Source organism: Protopterus annectens, chromosome 3.part1, assembly GCF_019279795.1.
Source record: "Protopterus annectens isolate FY-2018-M chromosome 3.part1, PAN1.0, whole genome shotgun sequence".
In the NCBI taxonomy this organism is placed as follows: domain Eukaryota; kingdom Metazoa; phylum Chordata; order Ceratodontiformes; family Protopteridae; genus Protopterus; species Protopterus annectens.
In genome coordinates this window covers 860,827,299-860,846,482 of record NC_056732.1, presented here as the reverse complement: position 1 = coordinate 860,846,482, position 19,184 = coordinate 860,827,299, and positions in this window count along the sequence as shown.

Genomic DNA, 19,184 nt, shown 5'->3' with positions numbered 1-19,184 from the left:
TATGTCTGCATTTGTTGCAAGACTGGCTTCTGCAGTTCTGCCAGCATTTCACTTGCTGTCTCTCTAAATGACCATAATGAATCCTCTTTTATCATCTGTGAAACATGCTTTCCATAACTTTGAAACATTATTGTTTGCTTCTCTAGTGGCTTCCTTTGAGGAATGAGTCGTAATTTCTATCAACATGTGAAAAATGAAGCAAACAGTTGAAATGATATAAAAAAATATATTTTTTTATTTTATAGACTGTCATGAGCATTAAGGAACACAGGCTCACTTACTGAAAGCACACCCAAAAATTCTATTAATATTTTTATATAAAATAGCAACGCTAGACATTACTTGAGCATTTATAAATATTGTATTTAGGAAGAGTAGGAGTATTTGCTTAAATGACTGCTTCTTCAGTATGTAGAACTTTTTTGTTTATGTGTTTATGTTTAGACAAAATTTTGATTTCTATGCACATGCAAACACACAGATACAGAAATGCACACAAACACATACCCCCACCCAGCCACTCCATTACAGAAACGTACCTGCACACATGCATACCCTCACACCCTCACGCATATGTGTGTGTCTGTGCATATATATATATATATATATATATATATATATATATATATATATATATATATACAGACACAAACACACAGACATAAAGTACAAGCACAAAAAAAATACTAAGCTCCCCAAAGCTCATTACTTTCACTTGAGTCAACAACCTAGAATTGAATTCTAAGATAAGATTAACAATAAATAATCATCATCAGCCACCTTTTTTCAATTTTCTACACGGGGTCTGGGCATCATGTTAACTGTTGCCATCTCTCTCGATTCAATGTGAAACTCCTTTCTTCTTCATCACTCATGCCTGACTGTCACAGATCTTCTTTCACACAATCCATCCACCTCTTTGCTGAATGTCCTTGTTTCCTCTTACCTTCTTCCTGCCTGTCCCAAATCTTCTTCACCAGATTGTCTTCTGCTTTTCTGCACATGTCCAAGCTACTGTAATCTGTTCTCTTTGATCTTTTCTGCAACTGGAGCTACTTTGGCTTCTGCTCCTATGTCCTCATTTCTTTATCTGTCCCACAGTGTGCATCCTACCACTCTTCTCAGGTACTTCATTTCCATCACCTCTAGATTCATCATCTGCTCTCCTTTACTGCCCAGGTTTCTGTACTACACAGTAGTACTGGTCACACCACTGTCTTTTACACCTTATGTTTTAGCTTCTTTGGCATTCTTCTATCATATACTACACCTGAGACTCTATACCAGTTGGCTGCAGCCACTCTGATTCGAGCTTTGACCTCTTCATTCAGACTTCCCTTCTCCTCAACCACCCCTCCCAGATACTTGAAGCTATTTACCTGTTCCACTATTTCAATTCTCAGCTACTTCTGATTTCTCCAATTTGCTGCCATTATCTGTGTTTTGTTTTATCCCATGTGCCTTCAGTTTTTCATTCCATTCTCCTGTCCTTAGCTGAGGTTTTTTTCTCAGAGTCTACCTTTAATGCCACATCATCTGCATACAGCAACTTCGTTAATCTGTCCCCTTCAATCTGTTTGCTAATGTTGTCCATTACCAGTATGACAAGCAGTACTTGAGTCACTGGGTCCTTGTACATAGCCTACGCTAATTCTATCAATGTATCTGGGACTTTGAACCACTGGGACTTCAAACCATTGCAGTACTGCCCAGATCAGCTTTCATGAGATCTTGTCATAAGCTTTCTCCAAGTCTAGGAATGCCCATTTGGACTCTTTACTCATCTTTTGCATCTTCCCAACTGTCTGACTCACTGCAAATATCAGGTCAGTTGTGCTGCATCCTGATCTGAATCTGAACTGCTCATATCCCATCTTACATTATACATTTATCAATCACCTTCTCCAGTACTTTCATCCAGTGTGATAGGAGTTGGATGCCTGTGTACTGTCCACAGTTGTGGATGCCCACTTTGTTCTTGTACACTGGCATGAGTATGCTTATTCTCCAGTCATCTGGGATATGTCTTTTCTGTTCTTACTGCCATGAGTACCCCAAGGAGCCATTTCTCCCCATCTCACCCAGAATCTTTATCATTTCTGCTGTGACCTCATCTGAGCCTGCTGCTTTCCCTGACTTCATTTTCCTTAGTGCTATTCTTACTTCTTCTATGGTGGGCTGCTTTTTTTCTCACATTGTAGGCTGTTTCTGGGGAAGTACAGCTTTTGTGGGGTTTTCTTCATTCAGCTGCTGGAATTAATACTTCCATCTGCCTTTGATGTCCTGTGGACTGGTGAGCAGGTTGTTGGCATCCCTTATGAAGGGTGTCTGACTATCTTCTTTACCTTTCTGTCTTTGCTTTGCAACCTGATATAGTTTATTTGTGCCATCTACTGAATCATTTTCCAGAAGCTGGTAGAGTGCTTCTGATGTCTTAATCATTGCTAATGCAACTTCATTCTTAGCTTCTTTGCTACCTAACCAGTATTCCTTCCTAGCCTTTTCAGTCTTTTCTATCTCCCACTTTTTCCTGCTTCTTCTAAATTCCACCACTAGCTTTCCTTGTGTACCTTATTTCCATAACTGGCTAGGCCACATCTCTTCTCTGTAGTCCTCACACATGCTGTTTTGAGGCACTGCCATTCTTATTCAACTCCACTTATTTCCTACTTTGCTTGGGGTGCTAGAGCCCTGAGTAATTCCTTGAACTGCCATACTTTCACTTCAGTCAACTTCTGGGTCTTCAGCCTGTTCTCTGTTGACCTTAGAGCCCTGCCTGCAGCTGATTGTGGTTGTGGCAAGCAGTGGTTTATGAGTAGGCCAAAATCATTGATTCTACCTCAGTACCTTTCCTTACTAGGAGGAAGTCTATCTGAGTTGCATGGGTTCGCAAATCTCAAGCCATTTACCAGACAGAAGTCTATCAGTCCTGTCTGTCCAAATCTGTGCATTCAAGTCACCCATTATCAACATCAAGTTGTCTTACCTGATATCCCTCTTTGCCTTCTGAAGCCTTTCTCTCACCACAATTCCACCTCCTGAGTAGTAGCCCTTCCATCTTGTCTGTTGGATATAGCTCCTCTGTATCATTTTGTTTACTTCCAAGCTGCATCCTGTATCATGTCATCCACTTCTAGGCTGTGTTCTTATGGTGGGAACACACTGGCCAAAAGAGACACATACATCCCTGAGATAGGTCAGAGTAGGCCAGGTCCTCAACCCACTTATCACCAGTAACTACCTATGCTCATTTTACACCACTGAGTGCCTAGCCTTGCCACAACCTGCAGTCTGTGACCTGTGTTCTCCTATTGTGAGGATACCGATCCCCACAGTTGATGCCCATAGAGGTTGGTCTGTACAACTCTTCCCCCTATAGGTCACCATGTAGAGTCTGTGCTACTGCCCACAGCTACATTAATTGGTGAGTTTGAGATGGAAACACTCAGCGTGCTTTTTGTAGAGGTGGGAGGAATCTCAGAGAGAGCATACAAACTCCAAACAAGCATTGCTTGGAGGTCAGGATTGAACCTTGTACCTTATGCATAGGAGGCAAAGACCTTAACCATTATGCCAAGTGGACTCCAATAAATGAAAAAAAAAAGAATTAATTAATTAATTAATTGTTTGAAAAAAAGACAAATTAATAAGTGAAATAAAATATGGACTGTCTGAGGCTAATCAGGAAATGGCATTATCAGCAAATTGGACCAATTAACTAATTTAAATTAAAAACAAGCTACATAAAGCATAAACTATAAATGTGACAACTTCTAATGCAACCCTTACACACTACAAAAACAATACTGACAACTTAAGTAACATCATCAAAAAGAAAGTTAAGAATCACCTCACATTTAGAATAGAAAACCAGTCATTGGAAAAGCATATCATATAAACATATAAGAAGTAAATGAAACCATTTTCAGTACACAACTTATGCAATAAGCACATAAGATAATTTGAAGTGAATGCCACGTCACAGGGAAATGAAAAAAAAAACAGTTTTTAAAAATATAATAAAAATTGATAGATGGAATATTTATTTATTTAACATTTGTTTACTGTAAAAGTCTGACTAGGGCAGACCCTATTTTCAGCAGATGCCCAGGGAGAAATGCTTCAGAAGCATGTATATGGAATGTGGGAGGAAACCCAAGTGAATGCAGGGACGACATGCAGACTCCTTACAGAAGGCACCTCCAGCTGAGATTCAAACAAAAGAGAACCTCTTGCTGTGAGGTGACAACGTTAACTGCTGAACCCCTACACCACCCATATATATATATATATATGGGATTCCGGTTTATATTATACTTGAAAATGTACTTACGATAGTGACTTTTGGCTTCACCACACATCTTTAGACTTGTTTACTAATTTAACATCAAAATATATTTTGTGCTTGATAAGCCAGATCTCCATTTGGCAAGATGTGTATATTTGTCTGTCATTATATCTATCTGTAGACAAAGTGAGAAAATTCACATGCTTGTTCACACACACACACACACACACACACACACACACACACACACACACACACACACACACACACACATAAATGCTGTATAAATATCAACTATAAACTGTAAATACACACCCTGGGATTCATTAACAATCGTGTAGGCTTTGTGTAAACCCAACATAATGTAAGCACATTGGCGAGTTGAGCAGCAGAACTCATTGACTATGCATACTGCTTACATATTTAGAAGCACCTTTTGTAGGCAAGCAGCAGTGTCCAGAGGCCAAGAAACAGTGCAGGTAAGCATTAACACAGTATGTAAACAAAATGTCTTCCCCGAAAACAAACCTATTATGTGAGCATGCATGGACTGCTTATATGAAGTAAGGCCTAGTATATTACAGGAATTAAGATGCAGAGGATGTTAAATGGGGAGAATGTACACAAAATACAATGTTACTAGTACAGATATAAGTATGAGGGGAGGCTCAACAGAGAAAATGTACTCTGATTATGCAGTCAAATGTGATTATGTTGCAAAGAAACATTTTAAACATAAATATTTAATAACAATTAATCCTCTTCACAAATCTTGACCCATGCACATAAACAAAAATACTAATAAAGGATTTGAGAGGAAAACAAAGCAACATTGTAAAAAGGGTAGTAAACGTGATGTTCATGTTGGTAACATGTTGAGTTTAGATAACAGTTATCAAGGGCAGTGGATACATTAGTGGCTATTCACACAGACTTCTGTTATTGAATGCCACATTTATATACAGAGAGTGTGTGTGTGTGTGTGTGTGTGTGTGTGTGTGTGTGTGTGTGTGTGTGTGTGTGTGTGTGTGTGTGTGTGTGTGTGTGTGATAACTGACACTACTGCTATATTCTCTACTTCATTGTGTATAAACAATTAGAAATGAGCCCTACAGTTGCTGTGTCATGCACCTGAGAAAGAGGCATGTTTTACCATTTTTTTGTCCTTTGGCGGGCATAGAAAGAGGGTATATTAACTTGAAACATGCATAAGACAAGCATGTATTTTATATTGATGTACATCCTAAAAATAGTGTGATAAAATTAAAATACACAAGTGACAAATGACAGCAAAGATCAAATGAAATTTCAGAAGTTAAATGTCTCCATTGGTAAATTGAGCATGTCTAATTCATGATTGTACTGGGCATGCTCATAAGAAATTATAGCGAACACTGCCATAACAGCATGTAAACAACACAAACACACACAAGAAAATGTCATAACACAGCCCAATTACACTGTATGATAATCTGGCATAATGTCATATAGGAAGAAATGTTATGTAAGTTCTCATGTCCAATAAAGCTCTACAGTGTGAAGAAAAGAATTGCAATAAGAAATATGGCTTTGGTTGAAGACATGCAATACAAAGCATTATTTAGTATTTAAGTAAACAATCAATGACATACTCAGGATTTGCATCTTGCCAGACTCAAACACAAGCCAGCACAGGTATTATAAAGCTGTGCCATAGAAAGAGGCATACTGTGTGTATCATGATGAACACACTTGAAGGACTTACAGCACTTTCCTGTTGAATGGGTATGGATCCTATACCTTGGACTGAAATGCCTTAAATATGTGCCCCTCTGACTGTGCTATAAATGTTTTATTTCCCTAAGCCAATCCTGTCTGGCACAGTTAATGGCAGACAGATGTTACCAGATTCAAACTCCTCCCTCTTATACTACATGCACTACCAATCTGTGTATTAGCTGTGTCTACCACATGACATAGCAATGGATCTTGTCACAAATGAAATTAATATGTGAAGTGAAATGGGACATTTGATGATAATTTCTATTATATTATTTTGTCAGAATGATGGCAAAGAGGAAACTATTTTAATGTACACACAATGGTGAGCAATATAATATCAATGTTTCTTGGCCAAGGAAGTTGTTCCTGTTGTTTTGTATACACCCTGCCCCAGAATTGAACCACATTTTATCTGTGTAGATATGCACAGATACAAGTCCTTAGTGACTGCATATGCCATCAGAGCACTCACACTATTTCACTGCCAGGAAATTACAAAATGAGTTTGCATTTTTTTTTCTCAAAAGTAAAAGTCGATAATAATAACAACTTGGTGTAGTGTTGTTTGTGTAACATCACTACACTCATATATTGTTCCCTTTTTGCTGGAATTAAACATTAAGCTATGTGACTCCACCAACTAAAGACATGTGCATGAATCGCATGCACAACAGTGAAAGTCTTAACACAAGTATTAGATCCACTTATATAACATAAATACATCATATGACTGTGTTGCAAGAAATCTGTATGTGATAAAAGGGATGAAGGAGGATTGCCCCACTTATTTGTGCACATCATAACAGTTGTGGATGTTTTTCATGCATAACAGCATCAGGACATGCAATGCTTACAGTCACTAAATGAGAGTTTTGAACATCAGACTAGGTGATAACAGAATCTACATGATATTTTCTACATGATCTTGTGAAGACTGAATGTGCCACAGCTTTTGCTGTGGTATAATTAAATAATACAATGTTCTATATGCTGCTGCCTTAGTAAGGCATGAGTTCAAATCCCTGATTATCAATACATTGAGCCCGATTGCCATTCTTCCATTACAATGTTGATTTCATTACACATTATTTGTTTTGGTATACCTAGAAGAAGGCAACATTGTATGAAAAATAGACATAGAGCAGCAGTATTTTAAAGAAATTACAGGCACAAATATTCCATGCACAAATAACATGATGTCTCAGGTTCAAATACCTAGCTATATCACAAACACTACAGCAAAAGCCTTACTATTTGTCCTAGGAAAGTCAGATTTCATCCAGTGGCATCATCATTATCTAATAAAGCATTTCTGTGTAAAACAATGAGCAGATATTCTTGTAATAGGAATCCCCAGCTATACATTCATATGGCAGATGCATACTAAAATCTTTGACAGTGTACATTTGAATGGATGACATCACCATTGCTTAATATGGTGATGTTCTTCTAAAAAGGAAAGACAATGGTTAGAGAGTGTAGCAGTAATATGCAGCTACCCATCTTATATACATTAGAAGCCTCGTCTACACAGCATGACATCTAAACACAGTCACATTAGTCAATCATTGCTGGATTCAAACCACCTGCCTATTTAGTTATGCAGTCAACAGAGCACAGTTATCAAAAGCCAGTGCCACAGGGTAAGTCTTATTATAGCTGCCATTTGTAGTGAGAAACTGCACTTATGAAAGGATGACCTCATCAGTGTGCTGCAGTGATGATGTTAGTGGTAAAAGTGGGATAACTGTGTCTTCTCTAAGGCTGAGTTCTTCCTCTGATTGACGATGGATGCAGCACATCTGTTTGGAAAGCTGTACATACCTGACATTGAAACATGCACACAAGTTCACAACTTTTAGATTTGAACCCCCTGCCTATTTAGTTGCACAGTCTTTAGAACACAGCATTAACTGCAAGTGCCACAGGAAAGATCTCACTTTTGTAGTGAGTGACTGCACTTATGAAAAGATGATCTCATCAATGTGATGTAGAGAAGATGTTTGTGTTATAAGTGGGATAAAATATCACTAGAACTCTGTCCAAAGTTAATGTTTGCACCTGAGAAGCAGTGGATACAGCAAATATGTTGTGGTTTTACTTACCTGCCACTAGCACCACAGATTTACAAGTTCATTGTCGTCATATTCAAACCACATACCTAAACTTATTACACCATCAACAGTACACAATATATATCACTAGCACCACAGGAGAGGTCTGATTTTTAAGGTCAGAGAGTGTACTTTTAACAGAATGACCTCAGCAGTGGGCTGCAGAGAAGATGTTTGTGTTAAAAGTGGGATAAAGTGGAGAGGGAGCTTTGTACAAATTTAACGTTTTCTCCTGAGTGGAAGTGGACAAAGCATATCTGTTGTTGAGGATTTACTTACCTGACACAAGCATGCCACTGTCAGATTTGAATGAGTACACTGTATGAATCTCAAACACCTCAAAAGAAGATTGACTTTAAGGGTGCAAAAATACACATTTGTAAGTATTAAAACATCACTGTTTGGAGCATCAGTTAATGTGCATCACGTTTTGGGACAAATGCATGTTTCCAGGCAGTACAATATAATAGCACTGTTCTTGTCCTATGCAATTACATACTTCTCTGTTGACATCTATATACTGTCATTAATGTAGATTATATTACTGCCAGTCATATTTATCTGTTTCACAGTATCATGTGTCCATGACAATCACGGCTGTAAAACAGTGGATTGTAAAGTAAGTATTCAAGACAGTTCATCCCAGGGTGATTGCATGCAAATAGTAACTATTTACTGTGTCACTGTCAGACCAAGATCATGGTCAAACAGGGCACTAGGTAGGATAATGGATTAGAGCACCCCCTCCTCAACCTCCCTCAACACAGCCATTCTGTTGTCCCATTACTCCACTATTTCTTTCCATTTACCCTAAACATTGCTCAAACCTGTCAGTGTGCATATTAGTTTCTTCTTTACTTCTACAGTGATTGCAGATATTTCAATTTAATTTAAAACTTCTATTTCAAATTTGTAGCATAAATGCTGATAGCTATTTGCTAAACAAAACAATGTAGTCTCACAATAATAAACACACTGAGCATGAGCAATGGCAAACTTCTTTGCCTTTGAAACTCACAGTCATTGAAACACCATTGAAACCCACATTTATAGAAAATGCAGCAGGCAGGTGACAGATTAAGTGTTCCTTTTAATTGTTTTCAAACCATTGCTGCCACCACCCCCAGAACACAGTATTAGTACCATGCATAAATGCATGTGTTCCTTGATTCACCTTCCTGATTGTATTAATACAGCAACACTTCCCAGTAAGCAGTGAAACAAAAACATATGAACCAATACTGACAAAACTTTCTATTTCAGATCATTTCACCTTTATAAAAGGCCACTGCAACTGTTTGTCATTATAGTCCACCAATATCACTTGATATATTATTTATTGACATGTCTTTACCAGGAAAGTACAACTATGCGCAAGCACCCTTCTTCACTGAAGGCCTGGGGAGAAAAGCTCCAAGGTATCATATTTAATGCAATCAATATTTAAAATAACAAATTTTATAATGCCATTTCAGTGAATGCATAGTTTAATAGTCAGTATAATAAAATGTGTATCAATATTCACAAACATTAAATTTACACGCCTTTCATTGAGACTTTAAAGACAGAAGGGTGTTGTATAAGATAGGTTGGAGGAGTTTAGGAAATACAATAGAGTGAGGTATTAGGGGAGATAGGCAAGTTTGAGCGTTAACAGAGAAGTACTGATGGAATAGTAATTTGGTTGCGCTAATTAGAAGTAGATATAGTAATTTAGGAAGTACAACAAAGTGAGGTATTAGAAGGGGATAAACAGGTTAAGTGATTTTGTGCTTTAAAGGGAGGTGCAGTATAAGAAAGGAGATGAAGGGTTGTTTGAAAGCTATGTCACAGATGAGGAGCAGGGACAAAGCCAGAAGCAAAGAGAAATTATTTTAGCAATGTTTTAAAAAGAGGAAGGTGTGTGATAGACCTCACTGATATGGGGATTTTATTCCAAGTTCTAGATACACTTTTGAAATAACCTTGAAAAAGTCTGCAGGCTACCGAAATGTAACAATCAGCTAATAACACATTAACACCTCAGAAATGTCTCATAGTAAAGGATTCTAACTCAAAAAATGTAACATTAATATTTTACAGAATTACAAGATTCATTGAGTGTCTTCATCTTCCTATAAGACTTCATCAGAATGACAAATGTCATTACATAGTCCCTTTTTATAATAAAATATTACATTATTATTATTATTATTATTGCAATTACAGTAAAGCTGTTTAGAAGGAGTAAAGTACTGCCAAACACCATGAATCTACAAGTTTGTATTTCAGTGCTTCATCTATAAATTCAATGCCTTCTGCTCTTGAAGAATACATTGCCTACTTTACATTTAAAACAAAAAAACAAATTGTTGTGCAGGTGATATGAATTAGGTAATGGCTATCAAATTAACACCAGGTCTATAGTTAATAGTTATCTCATCCAATGGAAGGAACATAAAAGAGTGCAAAACATCTCCCTGTCCTTCTTATGCTGCAAGGTACTCACAGCCTTCTGCATCAAAAACAAGTGTGCTTTCTCTTGCACCACTGACACTGAGAAAACACTGTGAAACTGTATGACTGGTATTGAAAAATTACAATTCTGTCATTTGCAAAATCAAAATAAACAAATAAATAAGTAAATAAACAAAATCAATTGCGAACTGGCAGTTGTTGTGGAGGTTTAAGGCATTTGCTTTCCAATAATTATGGTACAGGGTTTGACTCTGAGCAAAGTCCCTTAACTAGACCCCTCCCCCATAACTAGGGCATTGCATACACACACCATCTCAATTCCTTTCCTTTCCCATGTTTTCAGATATTAGGACAACATCTTAATTCTAAGGATTCTGTTCTACCTACTTAAAAATCTTGCATTTTCAGAGGATTTGGAGGTTTTCTGTTCTTGACAGAAGACTTCAGTCAGGACCTAAAGCACTGCTGTGTTTATGAATGTTGATTGCTTGGGACTTGCTTTATTTATGGAATGCTTGCTCTGGTTTTATTTATTTATTTATTTATTTATTTTTTAATGATTTAGTGATATTTTTTGTTTTATCATCACAGATCCCAGCCAGCCAATATGGACCCTAGGCACCTTCCTAGGTCATCTGGTGCTGGATTTGCCTATGGTCACTGTCAGTTGTCTTGACTCATTTTTGCACAATTTAGTCACAATATAAACAGACATTTCTTAAATACGACAGCATTTCTGAATAACAGTGATGGACTATGAGTGAAAAGGTTAACACACCACTGTAACAAAGTTGCAAGTGTAACTGTTGGAGCACAGACATACATTATCAGACTGAATTAAATGAGGCAACATCACTCTGAAATTCAGATACCTTGTTTTCAAAGTTCCATTAATACATACAGAAGTTGTACAACCTACTCACAAAATTCTTTGTTGTAATTTATTTTTGACTATCTCCTTGAAGCATACTGCTGTCAAGCACATTTTTGTGGTTGCTGCCAAAGTATTATTGTATGCAAAATTATATGCTGAGGTGTTGAATTTGGAATGGGAATTAGCAGAGCTCCATGCTGAACTTCTTGCAAATAAGCAGTATACACATAGAACCATATGTAAATAAGCAGTATACACATAGAACCATGTGTAAATAAGCAGTATACACATAGAACCATGTGTAAATAAGCAGTATACACATAGAACCATGTGTAAATCTGATGAAATACAGAACAGATATGTATAATGGTCATGTTTCAGGTGTCACGCTTTACACATTTGTCATGGGAACTGGAGTTCTTCAATCCTTATATGTGTGATGAGGCAAGCATATTATGAAACACGAGGGACAAAGCATGTCATTGCTGGTGGAAATATGGCTTATGGAAACAGTTTTGAATCAAAGAGATTTATTTCATGACACAAAAGGGGGGAGAAGAAGTAAACAGTTTGTCACAAGAATACACATACACACATATTAACAGTGCAATGGCACAGCTGTTGTGTTATTGTCTCACAGCAAGAGGTTCTCCAGTTGGATTCTCAGCTGGGTCCCCTCTGTGTGGAGTCTGCATGCTCTCCCTGTGTTCGTGTGGGTTTCTTCCCATATTACAAAGACATGCATCTGGAGTGCTTCTCCCTGGGCCTCTGCTAAAAATTTGCTTTGCTCCATGTCAGACTTTCCTGGTAAACAAATGTTAACTAAATTAAAAGATTAGTTTACAGTTCATTTCTGCACATATTTGTGTTGTGTTACTCTTTGACTTGCCATCAAAATTATTCAGGCAGGATGTGTACAAGTCTGTATTCCCAATAGGGAGCAGCACATAATACAGTAGCACATAATTGGTAAAGAAATGTGTAGCCAACAGTTACACCCAAAAGAGTCATACAAAACATTCAAAAAGACTTTCCCTGGGATTCATGAAGCTTGCCCCAGGTGCAGGCGTAGCGTAGGCGGTATAACACCAAATATGGCCGCCGAGCGATTCAGGTATGATCCAATTCCACATGCACTACCAGCGTACGCCAGATCTGCACAGCTCTCGGCTCATGTATGCTAATCACCCCATGCGCAGTAGTGCAGCATGCAAATGTAGGTACATAGCGATTCATGAAGTGTTGCAGGTGTAGCGTAAGCATACAGAAATGTAAAAAAAAAAAACGGTTTACATTTTTCCAAACAGAACATCGGAGCCATGAAAGCTGACCAAACTTACGTATTACAAAATTAACATATGCCAGTGGCTAAATATGCAGCCAATGGCATAAAAAAACATGCACAATACATAAAAAAATAACATTTAATGTCATGGCCACACTAACGCAAAGTACAACCGCAGGGCATGTGTGTGCAAACGGGAACACAAGGAAAATATATACAGATATAAAATTGCAATGTAACACAAATCATGATTTCACCATAACAGTCAATGGTATGCATGCTACACCACAACGAAGCTGCAAGGGTTGCTAAGGATCTTTGACAGTGTTCGGCATGGTAACCATGAATTAGTAGTCAATGCCATGCAAATGAGGCAAGTAATACTGAATCGCAAATGTCCCGCTGGCCTAAGGATGTACATACGGTGCAGTGCTACAACACCAAGGAGTGGTCTGGAGGTATACATGACATCAGCAGTGGGGTGTGCCACCGTAGCTGTAAGCACATTGGAGCATTGCAAATCTGGGTTGCCCATTGCTAAGCAAAGCTGCAGGATAGGGGTATGGATGTAGGCATTGCTTTGCTTAGCTGAGAGCACACATGGTGCCTGAAAGCACATGTGTACATGGATGACAACGTGCTCGAAACCCGGTAAGCGGCTGCACATGGTGCGCACCACAGCTCAAACAGGAAGGTTACGGGAAGACAATAAGGAAATACCGCAGTAGGGTAATTGGAGTACAACTGAGTAATTAACACCTATTAACTCACAGTGGGCCATTAATGGCAGCTGACAAGGCTGCTAATAGCAACCTGCAGAACAGGATAAGAGAGGTGGCGGATTGCAAACAAAAGAGAACTGTCACCGCAGAGCAAAGCAAACCTGCAGTAGATCGGCTGTAGAACACATTTCGCAACACAATCCTGGTTTGGGAAAGTACAAAACAAGAAAGCAGGCTGCTGGATGCATGCCCGACAATGGGAGGGGAATCGTTAAGAAAAGTGAAGGCAAGGGCAAGAGGTGATCTATGGCAGCTAAATGTAATTCAACACCAAAGGCACCACAATAGCAGTACCTGTGGTAAAACACATAAGTAAGATACCCTGCAGCTCTGATTGTACATACACACCCTATGACATCATCAGTGTTCAAAGCACAATAGTGTAAAGTGTGAAGGCACCTCACACACACTCGTGTATTCCCAAACACTGCACCATCGCTGTAAACAGACGGGGAACTTTTACAATGTACTTGTTGAGAGCTGCCATAGCTGTGATTCATCATGTGTTGGAGACTGAAGGTGGTGTGGAAGATGATGAGGACAGCCACCTCAGGCCCCGGAGGAGGTGAAGAGTGTTCAGACCAAGGGTAACTTACCAGGGGCTACATGATCTGGAGATAGTAGAGCGTTACAGGGTGGACAGGGACATCATACAGCAAATCGTTGAGCTGTGCCGGCCACACCTCAGATCCTGAAGCAACAGAGGGGAACTCATCACAGTGGACATGAAGGTATGTGTAAGCTTGAGAATACTAGCCACAGGTACCTTTCAAAGGCCAACTGGAGATATCATGGGGATCTCACAGGCATCAGCATCCAGGGTACTCCACCAGTTCCTGGATGCCATGTTACCACATGCCAATAAGCATATATACTTCCCCCAAACTCGGGAGGAGTTGGCCAGCAATATGCATCTCTTCCACCATGTGGCAGATACCCAGAGGTACTGGGTGCAATAGATTGCATGCACACGCATATCAAGTCACCATCCGGTGAGCATGGTAGGTGCTACATAAACCGCAAGGGTTACCACTCCATCAACTGCCAGGTCACGTGCAATGCCCAGGGCATTATCACGGATGTGTGTGCTGGCAGCCCTGGAAGCTACCATGAATCCCACATCTGGCATGCCTCACAGCTGTATCAGGTATTTGTCAGGGAGGACATCCCATATGGCGACCTTGTGGGGAATGCTGGCTATGCACTGGAGCCGTGGATGATGACTCCCATCAGAAATACACACACACTCATGCAAGAACTCCATAATGAGGTACACGCACAAACTAGAATCATCATAGAGTGTGTGTTTGGGATGCTGAAATCATGGTTACATTGCTTGGACATATCTGGTGGAGCCTTGCAGTACTCTCCAGTCATGTGTGCCCACATCTTCATAGTATGTGCCATGCTACATAATATGATCCTGCGGAAACAGCTGCAGCAGGGACATAATGGTGAAGGCCCTCACAGCCCACCGCAATTGCCAAGGGCATCACAAGCACAGAGGGATTCAGACCACGAACACCCTGTGCCAGCCCCAGTAGGCAGATAGAGGAGTGCCCAATATGCCCATGCCTTGGCAAAGAGGAAACATATAACACATACACTGACAGTGTAGGCCCCTATGGACTGACACACTTCTCCACCTGCACACACAGTGAAATGGATGGCACACACACACGACCACCTGTAAATTTTATGTATAGGTGGTCTACTGTGTGAATCCTACATAGACAGCCCTCAACTATTGCACACACAACAGCTATTGGAACAGGGTAAGTCAACACCTGAACAGTAAACAAAGCTAACAGCATTTGTTGATACTGTATGTATAGGTTCCTAGGTACATCGGTAGGTACATGCCTGATTGTCAGAGACCATTCATCAGCCTAGGCAAAATGTGTCTGCTGTCGCCAAGCCATCTATTAACTAACTGTCCCTCTGTGGAGCAGAGCCAATTGTGGGATCCCTGGGTGTAACCACTGTTCCTCACCCACTCTGCAAGGATTCCCTGGTGTGTTAATGAGGGGCTCCATATAATGTAATCAGGGATGTAGTTCCAAAGCATGGGGAGTACCTATGACAGGTATCCATCACCCCAGCATTTTCCAGTTATGGTTGTGGCAAGGTGTAGCACATTACAGTGTGTGGCTCACTGTGACATGGATTCCCATAGCTGGAGCACATCCATTAAACATCACTTGAACATACCATTAATAGGTATCATCCATATGTAAACTAACTGAGTTACACATTTGTTTGCAGTATGGAGGAACAGCCATAGTACAGTCCACATACAAAACACCATGACACTTGTACATATCCCAGATGCCCCAGTGGTAAAGCCACTGACTGTGTCATGCATGTTCCCGGTTCCATGACCTGCAAGGGCTGTTACGTAATTCCAATGGCATGAATAATGGATGTTGGATGCAGGTCATTAGAGCACGTTTAAGCATATGTTAGTGGGTTTATGGACTGGCAAGTGACTGTAAGTGTCGTTAAACATGACTACATGGATATGCACAAAACAGGTCTAAGCTTTGCTGAATACCGTGCAGATCACGGTCAAAGATGGCCAGAACAGCTAAAATCTGCGTTATTCACCCTTGTACTAATAGTGCCTGCTCTGAGAGGTAAAACAACCACTGCCAGGAGTAGAACATGCAACCATGTACACAATCACCTGGAATCACTATGTAATACTGAATCTACACACTCCCGAAGCCCACAATACCGAGACTAAAATCCCTAAAGCACACATTACCGACATTTTAAAAGCATGAAATTCAAAATCGCGAAAATACTACATACATACAGCACACACACAAACATATACACAGCCTCCCCCCATAACCAAACCAACCACCCTACACTAAAGATAAGCAGGGGGGAGAAGCCCCCCTGCACCCCCACCATGTAGGGGGCTATGCCCCCCACACCCCCGACTTTAATATTCCAACTCCGAGATCGCACAGACATACACACAAGGCAAACTCACACCCACACATTATAGCCCCACACACACACACACACACACACACACACACACACACACACACACACACACACACACACACACACACACACACACACTAAAGCCCCTCACAAACACACTTACACAGACATACTTACCTGAACCGCAACACCAGAAGCGCTAACTCAAAATCCCTTACCATCGTGATTTTGAATTTCGCGCTGATGGTCTTTTGGTAATATGCGATTTTGGAAACATGGTCTCGAGCATTTGAAATTCGAGATTTCAAACATTCGAGATTTAGTAGTGTTCCCAATCACCTACTACTAAGCTACTTGAGATGTACCAATGGCAAGTGTGTATTGTGACAGGTTAAAACACAAAAGGACGGAGTTCAAGAAATAGTATACACCGCCATGTACCCAACGAAAGGTGAGTTCATTCTCTCTCTCTCTCTCTCTCTCTATATATATATATATATATATATATATATATAACATAGAGATTGAAAGGGTGATAGAGAGATATATGTCGATATATACGGATATACATATATCTGCAAATATATAGATAGGTTAACAACATGTACACAACCATGGAGGTACAAATAAATAGGATACTACCAATTACTGAATGCTTTACATATCAACACGCATAATCACGAGGCTTAAAGACTGAAAGACCACAGTACCGGAACACTAGAACTGTGAGTACTATTATCACAATGTTAAGGGACATTTAGTTATTGCTGCTGGTGCTGCGGTCCAGGTAAGTACTGTGTTTAAGTGTGTTTCTGATTGCTGTAGTGTGTGTAAGTGTGTGTTCTGAGTGCGGTGTGTGTTTCTGTGGGACTGTAATGTGTGTGTGTGTGGGTTTGCTTCATGTGTCTGTTCGTGCTAACTCGGAGGTAGATTATTACAGTAGGTATGGTCATAGCCGGCCTTAGGCATAGGGTTACCACCTGTCCCACTTTGAGAGGGACAGTCCTTCTTTGGGCAGTTGTGTCCTGACAAAAAAATATTAAAAAGGGCAAATGTCCTGAGATTGCAGGACATAATTATGTCCCATATTTTATGTAATAGTTGCATAAAATAGTTATTTCTGTATCTAAAATACCTAAATGTTACAAGAAACATAATAAGCAACTAAACTACTACAAGAATAAGCTTTTATTTAGGAAAAAAAGTTAAGTTCTATCCTTTGTACTGACTGTGGGTATGTGTCGGCCTGTAAAATCTGATGTGTGTCCCAAAAATGTCCCACTTTGGCCATTTGAAAAGGTGGCAACTCTACTTAGGCATAGGCCAACTAAGCAGCTGCCTTGGGTTCCGCTTTAGTGGGGGCACTTTACCAGTATTTATTTGGTATAGGTAGACCAGGATGGGGGCACTGGGTGGTGTGGTGGGGGGTGCCGTTGTGCCCTTTGCCTAGGGCACCAGTAGACCTAAGGCCACTCCTGGGTGTGGTATGGGGGTCGAAGCCACCCACATGGGGTGTGTATGGGGCATGGCCACCTGGCCATATGTGGTGTCAGATGGTTTGTTTGGATGTGATGGGTAGCAGTGTGTTTGTGTGTGTGTGTGTATTTTCTATGTTTGTGTTAGTTCTGGGAGTTTAACTGTTGCTAGTTCGAGTGTTCAGTATTGTGTGGTTTGGGAGTCTGTGAACGGTAATGTGGTTGTTGGACGTGTGTGCATTCCTGAATCCATGGGTATGCCGTATACAGCAGCTGACGTCTTCAAATATGTGCACAGCATGGACCATAGCAATCACAAATTCCACTAAGACCGAACGTTATGAACAAAGGATATGGAGACTATATTATAGCAACAACCCACGCCTGGGTGTGGATAATGCTGGATTTACCCATGGTTCATCCTCATGAACAAACCACACCAACCGCGGGTAAATTCACCATTACCCACACCCAGGCATGGGTTATTGCTATAATACACTATTACAAATACGTGCTATGGACATGAGCTAAACATGGGGTTAACACCTGTCCCACCTTGCGAGGGGCAGTCCCTCTATGTGCGGTAGTGTCCTGACCAAATTGAGTAAAAATACCAATGTCCTACAATCTCGAGATGTTCTGCATGCTCCATAGTGAATATAATGGTTGCATAAAATAGTCATCTGTATCTAACATACCTACATGTAACAAGAAACAGGATAAGCAGGTAAACTGCTACAAGAATATAAGCTTTTATATAGGCATATATGTAAAGTTCTATACTTTGTACTCACCGTGGGTATGTGTCGGCCTCTAAAATCTGATGTGTGTCCTGCAAATGTCCCACTATGGCCATTTGAAAAGGTGGCAACCCAAGCCAAAGAGGTTCAGTCACCAACATTTCCTTACATATAGATGTATTTCTGGAGGGATTGAAGGATCAACATCACCTGCATGCTATATAGGAACCAATTAACAATGGCTTAATGAATAAGCCTGCAATAACCATAGTATTAGTCTACTAAATGATAGGTCTTCAATTAGGGAAGGAGCCCTCACACACATATGGAATATGTATAAATGCAGTCCCCACAAACCTTTATCTGCTATGTACACCCACCTACATCTCCCCCACACCTGAAATAATTGCAATAAAGACTGTAATAACATCACAAACATCCACTCACTCA